The 16772-nt window shown below is 42.3% G+C and overlaps 1 protein-coding gene across 12 annotated transcripts in view; it reads right to left on the minus strand.

The window, feature by feature from the left end:
* ESRRG (estrogen related receptor gamma) overlaps positions 1–16772 on the minus strand; it is a 507715-nt gene that overhangs the window by 304733 nt on the left and 186210 nt on the right. For 7 of the 12 annotated variants that reach the window (XM_053667344.1, XM_053667342.1, XM_053667345.1 and 4 more), the window contains exon 2: positions 704–777. The exons of the other annotated variants lie outside the window; for them this stretch is intronic. The gene's annotated coding sequence lies outside the window, so the exon portion shown is untranslated. The remainder of the gene's footprint in view (positions 1–703; positions 778–16772) is intronic. 12 annotated transcript variants of the gene reach the window in all.

Below are 16772 nucleotides of genomic sequence, written 5' to 3' on the forward strand. Positions count from 1 at the left end.
TTCTACCTAAGCTGTTTGGGCCCAGAGCTTTCTTTTTTAGAAGGATTTCGAGAGGAACTAGGAATGTTTAGGTAACTTAAATGATCTTGGTTATATTTTGGAATTTCATGGTTTTCAAGAAATTTGCCCATTTCCTCTTTGTTGTCAAATTTCTATGCATTAAACTGTTTGTGGTATTTCTCTTTTTAAAAAGATTTTATTTATTTTCAGAGAAAGGGGAAGAGAAGGAGAAAGAGAGAGAGAAACATCAGACTTGAGAGAGAGAGAGACATGGATCAGTGCCTCTCCTATGTGTCCCGAATGGGGACGGAACCCACAACCCAGGCATCTGCTTCATCCATCTGGTCGTTCAGGGACACACACTGCCAGCCTCGAGCCACCACAAACAAAACTGCCACCAACGCCCTTGCCTGTATGTCTTTACAGATGGTGTCAAAGTTCTTGGGGAAACACATCAAGATCAAAAGTGCTGACTGCGGTACGCCCATATTCATTTCACCAGCCCACAGTCCCACCAACCACGTGTGCAGTTCCAAATCTCGGTTTTCTGGCCAACTCTCGACATTATGCAATCCCAGGTTCTGATTTTTGCTTATCCAATTCATGCTGTTGGGACTCGCATATCTCTTAACGCTAATGAGTTTGAGCGCCACCAACTACGTGTGCTAACACTTTGGGTTCACTCTTCTAAAAATGGCCTTACCTGATCCTCCGTGTGTCTGTTCAGCTGGGATTGCTATCTGTGTCTTCTTTATTTGCGGGAATTCTTCTTGTAGCCTAGACATTGGACATATCAGACATAAGTATTTTCTTCTATTAACTGAGTATTAATTTTATTTGTGTTTTTCAGCACAAATCCTTAATTTTTAGATAAATAAGTTAGTGTTTTTTCTTTTAATTTACCTCTTGAGGTTCTGAAAATAATTTTCTCATCTGTAAGTTATAAAGATATTCTTTTGTACTTTCTTCTATTAAGTTTATAGTTTTATCTTCCACACTTATCTCTATAATACCTCTAGAGATTATCTTTATAAAAGGTTTAGGAAGAGATTCAGTTTTCTATTTCTTCATGAAGTTGGGATTTTCAAATAGCCACATAAAAATAATCTGTTCTTTTCCTATTTGTTTTTTGATGTCAACTTTAATAAGCATTAAGCTTTCATAAGTTTTAATTTTTCTGTGCTTTTATTCTGCACTATTGGTCTCTCATCTGTTGGGAATATTCAAAATACACTGCTGAGTGAACAAATTTTTACATTACAAAATTATGGATTGTACAAAAGTGTAGGTTATACTACAATTTTACAAATGTATGGATGTTATCATTTTACAAAGGTGTAATAAAGTGCTAAGAGACTTTTTTATTCTTGTTGATTTGGAGTTTGCTTATTTATCCTTATACTTTCTATTGCATAGCATCATGACTGGGATAAAATAGGCCACAAAAGGCATTTTTGAATTAAAAAGTTATCAAGTTACCACTATAAAGGCAGATTTTTAAAAGTTCTAGGTGGGCGTGGAGAACAAAGACACAATGTGAGAGGAGAATGGCTGGATTCTAACCCACAGTCCTGCCTCACGTACGGACAGTTTCACTCTGAAGGCAAAGAGGTGAACATCCAGCCATCGGGATAGAGTCCGTTTACGTAATTCTCTAGCAAATCTGTTTGGCCATCTGTCTTGGTCTCTAAATAACTTAGAGTTCAAGAGTTTACTCGGGGCTGCACTCAAGCTCAACTTTTTGGTGGATGGTCACGGAGCACTGAACTTGCTCTTGGAGAGGACGGACGAACAGAGCTTCAGGCCCGCACCATCCCTCTCTCTGAGATCCCCGGCACCATCTCAGACTCCTGCTGGAATCATCAGCCCCGGAGGGCAGTTCATGGAAATTCTCACCCCCTGCTGGCTTGTCCCAGTTTTATAAGGTGAAAAAGTCTAGCTGGCATACTCTACGGAGGGTGGGGAGTGGGGGCGGAGAAGGGCCACCAGGAAAAAATAAAACAGGGCTATTTACAACAGATAGCAGCTGCTGGGTGCTGCATTACTGCAGACACAGCAGAATGAAGCCAGGGTGTCCCTCTTGCTGTTTTGATTCTCTTTTGTTTTTCTGACTCCTGGAGGGACAACCGTACTAGCAAGTTAATGGAAGCACTGCCACAGAATTATTCTGAACATGAGGGATGCCCCCTGCAACTGCCTCGCTCCCAAGGAGAGTAAGAATATTTAGCAGCCATCTTCCTCTCCCTAAATCCATCCCCATCTCCCAGTTCCCTTTTCCCAGTGAGGAGGACCTCTGTCACGTCGAAACGAGCAAAATGTTGTGGTGGCACCAATGAAATCAATGTGACTGAACATCCCATTGAAACAAGAAAAATGCCTTGGTGACTTAGGATTCTGTGGGTTCCAAATTTGTGACCTGCAGAAAGCACTTATTCATCTGCAATTACTTTGGTTTGATGAGGAATTTACTTACAAATTACTGTAGATAACATTAAATTACTTATAAAAGGATACACAATTCTCATGCACCTGAAATACTTTGGGGGCACCCATGAATATTTTGAAGGTTGGAACATTAGCATCAGAACAAATCATGAAGATAATTTTATCTAATATTTATCTTATACATGAGAGACCTAAAACCCAGAAAGCAGAAGGGACTTGATATCTTCACTCACACAGCCACCTAAAGATTTCTAATAGTTTCCATTAGCTTCCAAATGCATCTCCAAAATACTCACAATTCTCTTTTTTTTTAAATGAATTTATTTATTTATTTATTAGAGAGAGGGGAATGGAGGAAGAAAGAGATAGAATATCAGTAGGTTGTTCTCACACAAGCCCAAGCCAGGGACCCAAACTACAACTCAGGCAAACTACAACTACAACTGGGAATCGAACCAGTGACCTTTCAGTTTGCAGGATGATGCCCAACTCACTGAGCCACAGTGGTCAGGGCCACAGTCATGGTTTTTTAGCCCACTTATGAATGTTTCCCTTGACTTTAATGGGGCAAATGCTCCTAACTTTAGTAGTACACAGTTATTACACCTCTGTAACACCAACACCATTTACTCTCTCCTTGTCATTAGTTTAGGAACTATTTATCATACTAATTTATAATTGTATGAGAATAAAAAAAGGTATGGTGGGACAGTATATTATTAAGGAATGTGGGGTACAAATCCACCATGAAGAGAAAATTAGAGTTCTCAAATATATTCTTATTTATATTAAAACTATTAAAAGTAAAGACAAAAGTAACTATTTTGCAAGGAATTAAAGCATTGCTGATCCATTATTACTGAATACACACTAGGATAATCACTGCCTTTTAATACGTTTTCTTTCTACCTTAAAACAATTGAATCTACAGATTAAAAAATATATGTTAATTGAAGCTGAGGTCATTCATAAGTCAGCCACGGGAAAAATCCCTAAGATACAACATAAAGGAAAAACATGCATAAATTAGACTAGCAATGTTCAAATGCTTCTACTTTTATGTATATTAAATGCTTCTGACGATGAGCATGAACAAACATGACCAAAGAGATTCTCGGTAAAAATTATTTGGAGCAAATCGTTTCCTAAATTATTTTTTCAACACAGGAATATTCTCCCACTAGAAAAACAATACTCTCCAGATATGTAACGATGGTGGAAAGCAGGTAGAGATTACCCTGAAAACAAATGCGGAGCTTGGTAGCTTGTCAAACAGTGCCCTCATTTGAAGAAATTAACTGTAGTTAATAAGTGTCATTAGAAAGTCATTTTTGAAAGACAATAACAGATGCCAACTACGTTTCCCGTGCCCCACGAGCTGCCACACAATGTCCCGGCTTCTCTTCTAATATTGCACAGAATTTAAGGGGGAAGGGGAAGGGGAGGGGAGCTAAGGGTTGGCAGGGAGAGAGGGGATGGTAACCATATCAAAGGAGGTATAGAAAATCAAGACCCCCCCCCAAATCATCCCTGTTTATCTAGAGTTCCCATCATTGTGGCATATCCTTCTACCACCCCCCCCCCACCAGATAAGGTAGGGATTGATTTTGCCTTACAGGTGGAGAAGAGTATCTGACCCTAATTACAATTGGCTGTTCAGGAAGCCAGATGTGACTACACACATGTGAAAGAGGCATAAAATGTTACCGACACATTCCAACAAATGTTGTAAGGGGAGTGGGGATTTATTGCATAAATCTAATAGGACAGATGTGCTGTGAACCATCTGGGACGTATGCAGCCCCATACATCAGCAGCCGTTGTCTTGTTTTCCAAGTACAGAATTCCAAAACCATGTAGACGAGTTTGCAGCACTGGAATTTTTTTTTTTAATCCTTAAAAAAAAAAAAAAGGCTTGGACTTGACCTCTGCATAAAATTCTGTACGGTGCTTTAGAGGTTAACATAAACATCCATCAGCCCTCTTAGTCCTCTTACCAGGAGAGGTAGGTGGGCGTTCTGATGACAATCACCAGGTATAGACAGGTAACTGGATTCAAAGGGTTGTGCTGTCCTTCCCAAGGTTACCTGGGTGATGGCCGCATGGTCAGGCCTATGAGTTGGGCTATGAGCTGGTCACCTCCTTAGACTATGTCCAAGATTTGACTCAGAACATGAACTTTACTGGCTCTCAGAGTGTCTACTCTGTGCTGGCTGGCCAGGTTGCACCTCAGCTAGGTGTGGAATCCCTGAGGGAAGGGATTAAGGCTTCCCAGTGGCTGGCACCGTGCCTTTCCAGGAAGATACCTGGTGAAAGCTTGGGGAATAAATTAGTGACGAGAAGACCGCCAAGCAATGCCTACTCCCTAGAATGTACTCAGCAGTGTGATAGATGCTGGAATAAATAAGGAAAATATAGATTTTTGTCCTAATAAGATGAACAACATGGAAAGAGCAAAGTACAAGTGTCCAACAGAAAGCTTTAAGCACCAGAGCAGTGAAAGATGAGTCCAGGAGAAGTTAGAATTCCACGTGTACCTTGCAATAATTAACTTACCAATGGTAGAGGAAATGGGAAGGAGTAGAAAATACCTTAACACTCACAAAAATAAAGCAGAAGCAAAGTCATGGAGCTTTGAAAAGTGGCATTGGTGGAATTAAGAGTAGATTTGTCTCATCTTTAATTTCTAAGACTAAGATGTTGAATCATTTTCACACCCTGTCGGCTGCTGAACAGTCCAAGAGGCAGAATATGGATTCGTATAAAATTACTGTGTAGATACAAACTTCAAATACGCAGGTCACAGAAAGGGGTCAGCTAGCCTGCAAAGGGGCCGAGTCCCCGGCTTCCCTGTGGGCTTGGGGCTTGAGTTTGGCCCAGCAAAGCGAACGTCACGGAGGAGCAGAGTGCCCGCCATGTTGGGCTCTTTGGAATCTGGCATGTCTTTGCTCCAACATGAGGTCCCTGCAGTAGGCACCTTCACGAAGGCAGGCAGGACAATTAATTAGCTGTTTCCCTCCCACGAATACCCCCCCACAGCAATGGCAGCACGAGGATTGGGGTACGCCTGTCCGAGCCGTCAGTTCCAGGCCGTTATCATGAAGAATATCGCTGCAAATGAGGATCCGCATCCAACACCACTTCAGAATAGTAATTTCTTAATTCTTATTCAAATCTGGCAGCCGAGATAATATAACTTGATCTAAATCGGCCATGTGATCCTGATGGCATCCTGCTAATGGGCCGTTCACTTAATTTATGTAATTTTTAAAAATTAAATAGTCGTATTTTAAATCCCCACTGCAGTCCTTCAGGTTGAAAGTACACGTTTAAAAGTTACAATGTCTTTATAAATCAGCATTACTAAACTTCTTATCTTGTTGACTAGGCTCTCCTCAAGTTTTACCTTTTCTTGGGTCCCCATTTGGCTGGTGAGGAATATTCTAGAATCCCATAGGCAAGTCCCTTAATGCTCTGCCATGGGGAAACTAGGTTTGTCAGTTTGGGTTTAGACTGAAACATAAATCAGTTGCTTTATGGACAGACGATAAGAATCCAGCATGCTCGGTGACAGATATTTTTGCAAAGAGGGCTTACCTAGCTCAGTAAATGTCGAGTTCAGAGACACACAAAATCAAATTCACTTTGTTATATACATGATGCAAAAAAAAAAAAAAGAGAAAGCAACCTTTTAATTCATAAGCCATTTATTAAGAGCCTACCATATTCAAGGCATTGGACCGGGTACTGGTAACTTCATCTTTGTTTTAAAATCAATTTATTTCCCCTGGTCGATGTGTATAGCAGCTGGTTCTTCAGAGCCCCTGAAAGGTGTTATACTGCCTTTCCCCTGATAAATCGGCCTTCACCTGGTTCTTCCCTTGCTCTGATGAAACAAGTTATGCTGCTTCCCAATCCTGTTTCCCTCCACCCATCCAATTACTACTCATTCCTCAAGGCCTCACGCAGGTCCCTTCCCATACAAATCCTTTCCTAGAAACTCGAGTCGAGAACCGACTTGTCCCTTTGCTTAACTCCTTTTCCTCTATTTGATTTGGCCTTTTCATTAACAATCTTGGTTTCCAAAGATAGTCTGCATGATTTCTAATTCACTTTTAGTTTCGAGTGTGCAGACTAAACTTAGAATATCTGAGTAGGAGGGTCCCTCGGGTGTGAACAACTAGTGGAACACAGTAGGATCCTTTCTCCTGCCCCCATTCCAGCCTAGCTGAGCATTATCAGCTCCATTTTACATTGTCGCTTGAGACAATACACTGCCCCATCCCTCCTGTCCCCTGGGAGTTGTCCCTGCTTGCTCGCCACCGGTCAGAGCTACACAATTCCACGTGTCCTAGTCTGTTTGGCTGGTTGACACAAGGTTGACCACTTTTGTGGTCAAGGTGCTTTGAAAGCTTCCTTACACTCCAGCAAACCTGTAGTCCCTCGAGAATTCATTCAGTCACTAAAAACTATTCTCGAATTTAAAAAGTGGTGTTTTGTTATTCCATTTTCTCAATCCTTATCAGAGCCTACAAATACAATAACCACTTTCAATCCTTGGGATTTCACCCACCACCCTTTAGGAAGGTAGGATTTTCCCCATTTTTTTTTTCAGAGTAGGAAACAGACAGTCACATGACCACATAACCTGTCCTAAGTCAAACTTGTTGGCAGAAAGACCTGAACTTAGCTGCACTTGACTCCAAAGCCCGAATCTACCCGGAGGGCCACTCTGGCCAATTTAACTCAATGTTTCAAATGTATAGTGTCTCAGCTACCTACAGCCCAGCTGGGTTTCCTGAAATAGTACAATTGTCATGTGTTACATTTTTACTATGGAAAAACATGTCCCCAGTTTCAAGGAACAGATTTGCAACTCGAGCTATCAGAACACAATCACTTTTAATTCCAATACTTACTATCCTCATACAGGTCTGACTTACATCTTTAAATAGGACATCACTTTTATAAAAAGATGGCATTTCATGTACATCCTCACACGTACTTCAAATAGTTTCACAAAAGTGATAATGGTTTTTTTTAATATACTTTAAAATATATACTATGGCTCTGTTTAGGGAAGCTGCCCTTTTCTATCTGCTAACATAAGTGACCTGTTCACAAGTGCTTTTCCATTTTCCGTCACATGCAGGCACACCTGACCCTTTCCTTTGAATAGCCATTATCCCCCCACTGCATACACTACAAGACACCCATCCTCATTGAACTGTATTAAAAACAGACCAAACAGGTCCACTGCTCTCCACACATCACTTATGTGAAAAGAGTAGGAAACGCCCATCCGACACCATGGAATGGAATTTACTCCCCCTTTAGAAATGTTCGTTCTCAGCCTCCTGTTGAAAAACAGAGTTGAATCCTAGGTGCACGGAGGTTCGACTCACTTCGAGAATTCATTATGAGGGTGGATTCTCGTCCTGATTGGTTAAAGAAGACAATACGATGTGTAATTGATTTTTTTTTTACCACTGAACAACTAATTTTGTCTTCCAAAAAAAGCTCGAGAGTTTATTAACTGTGCAATCACAATTTACCAAGGCCCTTTCATCAAATGAGCCCTGCAACGATGCAATTTTTCCCTTATTTTACTTCTATTTCAAGAAGGCTTTGCCACTGTGGCTCTTATTAAGACAGGAGTTCTCTTCTAATTGAGGTGTTTTTTTCCCCCTCATGGGCACAATTCATTAGTACAGCTGAAGAAATTTTAACCCGATTCTGGGCTTCCCTCTCCTTATTTCCCTTTTCCTACAACATCATAAAAATTGTTGTCTCCAAATGGTGGGAATTATGTCCCTTCAAAGGGACACATTCTGTTGTTCCTTAGAAATAGAGCTTTCCATCCAGAAATAACCCACTAAATTTCTTTGGTTATTTGTGCATTTCTTTCATCTTACTTATGCACTAATTTCACACTTCGATCTATAAGAACAAGCTTCAGTGAAATGACTACATTATTAAATTTGCTTTCTAAGTGCTCTTTCTCTTCAGCCTGCCCAGCAAGACAAATTTACTATATTTTGCCTTTCCCTACTTTATTTACAGGCGCATGGGATGAATACAGACTCTCATCAATAGCAACATCAAAATGTGTTCCTAGAGAATCAAAGAAACATTCTTTTTTTAGTCCCTAGCACCCAACTGACTGTTGTCCCTCCACCAACAGCCCATAACCCAAACATCAAGTGCGTTGGTGAATGGAAATCCAGGAATAGAGCCCTGAAGATCAATAGGCGGGGCGGGAAAGCTCTGCCATCCCCAGGGGAGAGCGCACCCTGATTTGGAGTGGACCAGGGATATGATGCCGGCCCCTGTGAATGGGGAAGAAACTGGATGCCATCACGGGGAGACAGCGGCACTAATGCAGTGAGGTCATGCGGCAAAGAAGAGAAGAGTGGAGGGAGGAGATGCTGCCGGAGGAAGCTTAAAATAAGCCCATACTTGCCTCCCAATCCTCAGAAGAAGGAGAACAGGCCAAAGACGGAATTTCGGCGTTGACAGCCCCTGGAACCGAGAGGAGCGAGTTTTACTTCCTCGCACATACTCTGAACGCGCACCCCAGTAGTTCAGTGCTCTCAGCATGTTTGCCTAGGAAGGCAAGTGAAAGACTGCTGACGCCTTCCAGTTGGCGGGAGGGGTCAAAACGCTGACTTTCCACGCCGAGAGGTATCCAGCCGAGGTGGCCCTGACACAGGCTCTGACTGGACACTTCTAAGAAGGTTGCTGAAGCACACATTTCAAGCCCAAACGCCCAAGAAACAGTCAACGTGGAGGGTTTTTGCACACGCTAGGCACGCTGCCACAGCCTTGTGCGAGAAAAGCAATTCAGCAGTCTGTCAATCAGAGGTCCTGAGGCTGACAGACCTTGGGGGGGCGCCTTTTCTGACCTTGCTGGGCCACCGGGACCGGGAGCACGGAAAGTGGCTGACTGAAGAAATCCTCCCCCCGCCCCCACACTGAAATAAAACGGAGTCAAATTCTTGCTGGAAGGAATTTCTGCTCGTTGGCCTCCTTTGCAGACCCACTGTGCACCATCCTATGCCGTTCCCTAAATTTCTAGAAGGCAAACACAGGGCTGTCACAGAAAGAAGAGGGCACTCTTGACCTTGGCTTAGAAGCAGGTATTTACAGTTTTGGTTCTGGTTTTTGTTCTCTTTCCCAGAAGCGTTTCTCGTTGAACAGGACGCTTCACACAATCCTTGGCTTGGTTTTCTTGGTAAAGCAATGAGCAGACGCAGAGTTAATTCTAGGTGTATTTAGATGAGGTCAGTTAAGACTAATAATTATTTTATTGTGTATAGAAGTGGAGAAAAGATGAAAATAAGAAAGGTGGTCTCTTTCCATTTATTTCAGATGAGAGCTAAAATATTAGATGGACTCTAATACAGAGATAGCCTAGCATGCGGAGGGAATAAAATTAATGACATCCATACATTACATTCTTGAGATACAGCGAGTTTAGTTTCTTGAGAACTTGTTGACTTGGGTGGGGTTATAAAAGCCTATATCACCTTACCCTTGTGAAGGAACACTTATAGGTGAATAGATCTAAATGTTTTTTTTTTTAATTAAAATCCAACTATAACCTATGAATTGCAGAGGCAAAAATGAATATAGTACAATCCCAGCTTTGCTCTCCAGGTTTTGAGGGGAAGTCTTAAATATCATTGCACAGTGCTAATATCATAAGGAAGTGCCCCTATTTCTGCTGGTGTTGGGCTAGAAATAATAAGACGAGGGCTTTGCAGTGACTATTTACTGAGCGATGCCAATGGACAGAGGAGTGTGCTACTACCCAGCCACACCCATCCTGCCTGGCCCCAGCTCTGAAAGTGTTCTTTGCAGCTCAGCTGGACGCATAACGCACCAACCTGAGACAGGTGGCCTGTGAGATAAAAACCCAGCCTATGGGCGTGTCAACTTGGCCAAACAGTATTTAAAAATGAAGATACAGACATATGCACACACTGCTTCTTGTCCATGTCTGTTCTCCTGGTTTGTAAAACACTTCATTTGCTTCCCTCCCCTCTTGTCCAAACTGTAGGGCAATAATTTCTAGGAAAGAAGGAATAATAAAGAATGATTACACAATCTCATTTGGGCAAAAAGCGAACATATGGGTATCAAGGCCAAAAATATGGATTTCGAGATAAAACATATGGATGCCCATATGGGAAAAAAGGGTTCCTGGCTGGAGAGGCTGCTGCTGCAGTTTTGGTGCCTGTGCGTATGGGGCGGTTTTCGCCTTCTGCCCGAGACCGCTGTCGGCCCGCAGAGTCTGATGTTAGAAATGCACATGCAAATTTCAGAAAACGCTGCACTGTTATCTTTACTAGATTTTTTTTACTCCCTTAATCCTTTTCATCACTTAATAGCCCAAGAAGGAATGGATTTTTGTAAAATGGGGGGCTTATCATAGTCAGTGTTGCTTCTGAATCTCTTCTTGAGGCGCAACTAATGAAACATATTTTTCTTAAGAGCCTCCACTAGGAAATCCCTTCCTTCACGCACATGTGCATTCATGAGCAAACACACGCACTTGCACACGCACATGTATAGCAGGTGGTCCACTTATGACCCTGCCTCGGTCCTGCGTGGCTACACCAAGCAAGGCACCAGATATGTAACACTTACCTCATTCATCTGTATTTTGGGGAATCACCTACTACAGAGAGAGCTAAAAGTGGGCTATGAAGAGACAAATTCTCCATAAACTTTCCACCTCTGTTACATTTTACTCACTGAGACCCCTTTTTCCAGGAGGCAGAGAGAACGGCAGTATCAAGAGAAAAACAGGAGGCTTTGAGGATGTGTCCTTAGTGCCATGCCTCCTTTTAGGTTCAGTGGATTTCTGTGCACAGGTATGGACAAGTGAAGTTACACAATTTACACAAGAAAATATCCTTTCCTGAATTACATCTAGGGTGCCTCTTTTGGATTCAGATAACCAGAACACAAATTCAAACTCAGGCCTTATGACACTCTGTCAGACACCAGGATGGTATCAGCTGCACCCACCCAGGGGGCCCCTTGCACTGAGGGGCAGCCCCCAAGGCTCTGGATTTCAGCAGAACGCTCTCTCTCCTGAAGGTTCCCTCCCTGCCGGGGCTTATACCTCCAACAGGGAAAGAACAGCAGCTCTCCTTAAAAAACATACGTAGTGGGTCATTCTGTCTTGTAGCTGACGCTTGGAGGGACTATTTCAATCCCTTCTGTCTTCTTTACAGAAGCTAAAGTGGATGCTGGGAATGAGAGGGCCTCGGACTGTGCAAGCTGAGTCTGTTAGATTTTCTTTGAGTCAATTTATACCAGTGACATGAGGGGCCAGAGAGAGAGGGAGAGAAACTAAATGCCACAGAAAGACAGAGCAGAGGAAGCTGACGTCACGTGAGGGCTTTTGGCCATTACAGCAATTTCAGCGGACACAACTGAATTATTGGATTGTCCTCTCTGCTGCCCAGCCCACATGGTAGCTCTGGAACCGGAATAAAAGGCAATTCTTTGTGTTCTTATTTTGTGATGGCCCAGCTGACCTTGTTTTAAGGTAATTTCCTCCACAGTTATCACTCATTAACCATATACAGTGTCTGCATACAAGAATTAAGTCCCCCAGTCTGGTCCCAAGCTACCCTGCTGAACTTTCTGTGGTTTTTTAAATTTGTGCCATACTCAAACTATTTGCTGTTTCTTGTAAAAACATGTCCAGACCTCGTTGAGGAGAATACTCCCTTCCAGCCATTGTACTCACTTCAACAGCATTTATTGAGCAAACAATTTGTTGGGCAACATTGCCAATAAGGAGAATATATTGGCAGACCAGTAGACGCACTTCTTGAATTCAGGAAGCTTATAATCTACCCTAAATCCAAACCATCCTTGGAGGCTCAGCAAGAATTCCCTACGTCCTCCTAACGCTTCGGCCATTCATTCGTCATTGCCCCAACTCCCCCTCAGAGCAGACCACAACTCCACAGCACCGTGAGAGAGCACCAGACCCCATCACACACACGGGAGCACGCGTGCACTTTAAAGATAGAAATACAATGAGCTTCCGAGATACATCACGAAGGAATGAAAGACACATTCAGATCCTTCGTTCATTCAGCTGAGTGGATCTTTTGTCCTAAGCACAGGATTTGGCAAATAAAAAGCCACCACTATAGTTCTATTTCATTGTAACAGGAACAGGACATAGTTCCTCCCACAGTCTTATAGAGATGGTAAGATGTAAACAAATAGGCAAGCAATACATGATAAAATGCCTTCAGAAAAACTGATGTTGGCAAGAAAGTGACTGTGCTGCAAAGCATGAGAAATGTCAAGTTTGTCTGTCTGCACTGATCATCCCTAAAAGGTAGACACCTCCGCTCATAAAATAAAAGTCTGCATTGTGACTACTTTGGAAATACAATGCATCAAACTGCAGAATCAAAACTAATTTGAAATTACTGTCTAAATGCAATATAATGTTTGATTCAATGAGAAGCAATGCCACGGTTTGGAACTGAGTCAAAGCAGCACATCAGTCAATGATTCTGGAAAAGCTTTTCCAAAATGCACGTTGGCTGGAGTTTCTGGAAATGTTGACCCACTGACCGGGAACAGAAGCAAGTGCTTTTCATCATGCTCATCCCGTGGGCTTGCCCATCCCTGGTCCGGGGTTGCCGAACGGAGTGTTCTGCTCCGATTATACCCACGTTTGCTCGACTGCATCGTCCCCCAGAAGCTGCAACTGAGCTCCGATCAGGAAACTCTGACCCAGCAGTGAATTCCATTTCACAGACTCAGGAACCATGGGTACACCGTTTTAAAAATAGATGCTGTAAAGCCGGTGGTCAGTTCCTCTTTTAAAGGCCTGTGCTCCTAACTCCCTGACTCAGGCCATTTGTCCTGCAAATACTCAGAAAAAGCCTGAATCAAGAAGACCAATGTAAAATGAGCCAGGCGGCCTGAGGGAACCATTTCTACTTCCACAGCCCCTCAACCCAATGCTGGGGTCAAGTTGCTATGCTTATTTCTCTTGCTTGCATATAATCTCTTCATTAAGTTTGCTGTCTTTACAGAGAAACTCACGGGCGTTAATGTGTTGGGTTACCCTCCCCTTCCCTCCTAGCTGAAAATCTTATTTTTAGGAGGAGAAAAAGACAAGGGACTGGGGGAGGAGGCAGTGAGGGGAGGCAGTGAGGGGAGGGAGGGAGGGAGGGAGAGAGGGAGGGAGGAGCTGTTACTTGCCAAACCAGCACACGTGCCCGGAGAACATGGTCAAGTGGCCAGAAGCAGTGCTGATATTAATTAGCAGTGAAATGAGGAATGAACCAGCATTGGCCCTGAGAGGAACCAATGGGAAAACCACTCCAAGCAGTAGCTTAATGAAGTAGTACACAGTGGTTTATTTTTAGTCCGTTTTTATGCCCCTGAAAAACTCCATTAATTAATTTAAAAACTTCCTAAAGTATATTTCTTTGCAAAGCTGGGATACAGCTCTGATTTGCGTATTTATAGCATAACTCCCTGTACTTATTTCTTTCAATTAATCAGACAAGTCATAAACATTAGGTGCATATAAATCCTTGCACCATACCAGGAATACGATTTTTCTTTATTCTTCTTTTCATGGGTGTTCATACTTCTTTCAGTTTATTAAAAAATGTCACTTTTCCATGAGAAGTGAAGTGGGTTTTTTTTTTGTGCAAATGGAATATTAAAAAATTCTATTGATAGGAAAGAAGACTCTCCTATCTTTTGAGTGAGAGGAAAATTACTTGGAAAATATTTTTGCTTGTTTCTCATTTTTCAAAAATGTAACTGACATCTATCTAAAACAAGACCAAAAAGCCTATTAATTAAGGCCCTCTGATCTCTGGGAGTTTTTGGATGGAAGGTCTCTGACAACATGTATAAGAATCAAAAATAAGGTGGCCAATTAGGGGCAAAAATCTTTGTCATTTCACTGGGACAATGGGAAAACAGGGAAGTGTTTAAGCAGAGTTAAGTCTCTCTCAGAGAATTTCTTGCTCAGCTCTGATTGGAAGATAAAATTTTCCTCTGGAGGATACAAATGTCCTTCCACCTTAGCAAATTCCAAATCAAGTAAAGGGACTCCTCAAGTCAGAAAATCTTATTTCTAGCTCCGGCAGCAAGCTAGAGTCGACTCTGCCCCACTAATGATGGATATGTTAGTCAAAGCTCATACACTCACTGCAGCCAGGACAACTGCAGTTAAAATGGAATTTGGTGGGGGAGTGAGGAAGAGGGGTTCAAGAACAGGAAAAGGGGGGATTACAAGAGTTCCTTTCTCATGCTTCTTCTTTTCTCCCTCTCCATGTCTTTCTGTTGAATAACTTGACAAGTGACGGTATCCCCTCCTGATACAGGAAAATGAGTGTCTGCCAGTGTTTCTGAGTGGAAATCAGAACATGCTATAAAGACCATGAACAAGGAGCTCCCTTGCTTTTTCTTAAATTAGAGATTCAAAACCCTACATGAACAGTGAAGCTTTGGCTTTTACTCACTCTTCTACCGAGTCCAAACACTGATTTTGCTATCCCTCATCTCCCAAAGGTAAGAGTACACACAGAATGTTTTATTTTTTAACATCATGCCAAGACTAATGAAATGAACGCACATTCTCTTCCAAAGAACGTCTTTTTGAACTTTTATGCATATCTGAAAAAAAAAATCAAGCTAAAATTTCGCCAAATCGATGCCGGGTTTTGTTGCTATTTGTTGGGGAGAAAGCGGGGGCTCCCCACAGCAGGGAGCCTCTTCGGATCCGTGGCTGCATGTGGCTCTGTTATTTTCTGAACCTACTTTCCATACAATGCAGCATCTTGAGAAAACAAAAACACAAAACAGACCCTCTGCTGAGTGCGAGCCTGGGAGACAACAGGACTGGACAATCCCCTTTATAGGTGGGTTTGATAGCTCAGGGCGACAGAAACAAAGCAGCCAGCACAAGGGGGCCCACCGACAGCTGGCTGAGAAATTGCCACAGATTGTTCGAGGGAGCTGCAAAGTAGAGATAGGCGATGAAAAGGTTAGAAATGATAGTTAAAAAAAGACAAATTACTCCAAAGACCATATTCTTTAAATCGCTGAAGCAAAACATGTTTATTCGATTTGTTTGTCTGCCTGCTACAAAAATGCTACTTTGGGATTCTAGGAGCCCAGTCTGTCAATTTTTCAGTTTCTGCACTTTCATGGTTGCTTAGAGCTGTTTAATGCAAATACACTTCCAATAAGAGATTTCATGCCCCTAAATTACACCCAGTTAAAAGCGAATGAAAATGTAAGGTAAATAACTATAATCAGCCATATTATCTTTCTCTTGGCACCTCTCACTTTACAGGCATATTTAAACACATCTCTGGGGCCCTATCCTTTTTAACAAGCAGCAGCGTATTTCCTGGAATATTACTTAAGATGCTGTGCAGTGAACATTACACAGGTTAAAATGTTACCTAGAGACCTAGAAAGAATTGCATCTGTTGCAGAGCCATCTCTTTTTTTTTTTTTGCCACATTTTGGAACGTCTGAGAAGATGAAAGGGCATTTGCTGTGGAGGAGATGAAAAGAGATGCGAAGAGTTTAAGTTTGTCTTTCATGTGCAGGTTCATTGATCAGTCTTTGCATGGAAGTTTGAAAGAGGAACTCTGGGAAGAAATGAATGGTGTAGGCGAAGACATGTACCCATGAGAAGGGCCTGCGAAATTGTCCGAACAAAGGAAGTCCTTAGGAGTAAAAGCACTAAGTTAACTCTTGGAGGGGAGGGGGCATTTTTTTTTGCCTTAGATCACCTTTTTATTGAGTCAATAGTTCTCAAAAATCAGTGTGCATAAGGAACAGCTTGTGAAGTATTCACAGTGCAGAGTTCTGGGCCACCATAAGAAATATGGATAATACAGGTGAAGGAATTTTTAATAGCATTGCCACTAACTTTGTGCACAACACTCAGAGAAAACAGCTCTGATGATGGGCACACACGTATGTAAAAATCACAAAGAGCCATGTCAAAAAGACTTCCAACGCATCCACACAGGCTTCACCTGCACGACGCACAATTAGGATTTCCAATCAAGCCTCCAGGAGTGTGATTAGCAAGGAAAGCAGAGGGGAGACAGGGTTAGAGGAAGAATCAGTAAGTGGCTCAAAAATGGGAAATGACCTTGTTCGCCCAAAATGTAGGAGGGCGTTATTCCGTCATCCCGGAGTTTAATCCCCTCAGTCCAATTTTAGGAAACTTGGTCATCATTTCCATTTGGGGGGAGGCGGTTACAATTTCTAAAGAACACAGTCACTGAAAAAAGTGA

Source organism: Artibeus jamaicensis, unplaced genomic scaffold (assembly GCF_021234435.1).
Source record: "Artibeus jamaicensis isolate MK-2021 breed Jamaican fruit bat unplaced genomic scaffold, CSHL_Jam_final contig_467, whole genome shotgun sequence".
Classification (NCBI taxonomy): Eukaryota; Metazoa; Chordata; class Mammalia; order Chiroptera; family Phyllostomidae; genus Artibeus; species Artibeus jamaicensis.